Consider the following 2,618-nt stretch of genomic DNA (forward strand, 5'->3'; position numbering starts at 1 on the left):
AGAGAGAGAGAGAGAGAGAGAGAGAGAGAGAGAGAGAGAGAGAGAGCGCTATGGGTTTCAGCCTAAGGGTGCAGGCCCCTGTCCTAAACAAAGGGTTTGTGGAACTGGGTAACAGGAAATGATGGGGATAGATTTGAAGAAAATTTTAGACAAAGCCTAGAAAATTATGGTCAGTGTCAGGGATGAGTCTGACAAAGTCTCAGAAGACTAGAAGATCCAGTAGTTGTATTAAGTGGTGTGTTGATAAAAATATGGACAATAGACCAGGGTTATGGCTCAGTTGGTAGAGTGATTGCCTGGCATGCCCAAAACCCTAAGTTTGAGATCCGGCACTATATAAACCAGTTATGGTGGCACACATGTGTAATCCTAGAACTTTGGAAGTGAAGGCAAGATGATCAGAATTTCAAGATCCCCTTTGGTTACATTCGAGGCTCATCTGGGGCCACATGTAACCCTGACTCAAACTAAAATAGAGAAAAAGAAAAAAAAATGGTTGGGATTAGAATTGTTTAAACTGCTTGTATAGAAATAAGGAGAATGTGCCCATGCTGATAAGGTTTCAAAGGGAAATGAAGAGTATCTTATTGGAAGCTTGTTACACAGTTTCATGGAACTTGGCTGCATCATGTCTATGCCTTAGGGTTTTGGGGAAGGCCGAACTTAAGAGTAATGAAGTAGGCTATCTGGTGGAAGAAATATCTAAGTAGCAGAGCATTCAGAAAGTAGTGTGGCTGCTTTTGACTGCATATACTAAAATAAGATAGGAAAGGGATGACCTAAAGGCAGAGTTTAATTAAAAGGGAAGCAGAGTGTAAAAAATTGGAAAATGACCAGCCTGGTCATTCATGTAAAGAATGAGAATGTGTCCAAGAGTTCTGCCCAGCAACTCTTTCCTAAGAAGATTAGCTCAAAAGGAAGGGAGCCATCCATCAGGGTACCATTCATCTGGATAATGGGGGAAAGATCCTTAAGGCATTTCAGGAATCTTTTAGGCTATCCCCTTTTATCATGGGCTTGGGATTTTAGGGCCTTGCTGATGGAAAAGGATTGCTTCTCAGGGCTGCTCTGCTCTCTGCACCTTAGCATAGTGCTTCTTGGGTGCTCTATCACTTGCACCAGCAGGTCCCAGGTTCATTCTGTGCTGTAGCTCTGGAGGGTACAAGCCATAAAAGTTTTGTGGTGTGCACACGGTGCCAACTCTGCTGGCACCCAGAAAGAAGTCAGGAGCCATGGAGGTATAGTTTCTTCTACCTAGATTTCAAAGACTCTGTGAGAGATGCCTGGCATTTCAGGCAAAAACTTGTTGAATGTAGGCACAGGCCAGCTTCCAGGACCCCTGAACTGTAGAGCTACTGGCAAGTACATCAGTGTGGGACTATCGGAGAGCTGAAGCCTGCAGGGAGTCAGCATAGCTGGATAGGAACTGTTCCAGTGTGCTGAGGAAGAGCCTGTGCAGGCCAAAGATTACACTCTCCCTTTGTTCTTGAGTCTGGACTTTCCAGTTAAGCGGGCCCTAAGTTGATTAGTGTTGCAAGCAAAGAAAGAATCCCTATTCTCCTTTCTTACTGCTGCCACATTAGTTAACCACACGTTAGTTAACCAAGCCCATTTGAAGTGGAAACTTAAGGGTTCTTTGGCAAGTCAGTTGTGTTAGATGGTGTTTTACTGTGGCAAACCTGTGAAGGAGTCACAGGAGAAAAAAAATGTTCTGCTAAAGCAAGCACGCGAAAGGTCACGTGATGAAGAATTCTTTGCTAATGACGCATGCATTGATCCATCTTACATCGTGTAGATAAGCAGCATTTGACAGGACTCCATAGAGAGAAAAGCACCCCCCCAAAAAAAATCAAAAACAAAACCAAAAACCAACCAAACAAAAAATGATGGTGTGCTGCAGTTTTCCTGCCCCTTCTGTGGACTCGGGCTGATTGACAGAGTGATATCAGCTGAGACAGACACACGTGCTGAGGACCCGTAAAGGACACTGGATGTTTGGAGGGAGTATAAAAGGACTCCAGGACAGTGAAGGAGCCTGAACTTGGTTTTTTTACATAGCCAAATGCATCTTGGTCTTTCTTCTTCACTGAGAGAGGCACAGCTGAGAACTTCCCTGTTGGCCTTGGTCCCTCCTGCTGACTCATTTGGAGGCTGAGGCCTGGCTGTCTCTCCTAGGTAGTGCCAGACCTCAGCCTCGTGTTGGCTATCCTTACTCTACCGAACTGGACTGCTGCTATATCATCCATGCAGTGTTTGTGAGTGGGTAGAACTGCTTCTGTGAACCTGTGAACAGAACTGCCGATTTCCAGACAACACAGACAGGAGTTGCTTCAAAGGACTATTTCTAAATAGGTCCAGTTCCCCTATATCCTTTCTTTCCTACTACTTCTGGTGGTTAAAAGGGGAGGTTAAAGCATTTAAGAACCATCATTAAAAGTAGAATTCGAAGAAATTAAAGTTACACCCATTCTTCTGTATAAACGAAGAGTGACTCCTATTACATGACTTAAGTAACATATGCTAAGCTTCCTTAACTGGGCCACAGAACACAGGTTACATATTAATTAAGCCTGCTTCCTCCTCAGAAACCTTTGAAGGTGCACACATTGGTTTGTCTG

Source organism: Mus pahari, chromosome X, assembly GCF_900095145.1.
Source record: "Mus pahari chromosome X, PAHARI_EIJ_v1.1, whole genome shotgun sequence".
NCBI classification, from domain to species: domain Eukaryota; kingdom Metazoa; phylum Chordata; class Mammalia; order Rodentia; family Muridae; genus Mus; species Mus pahari.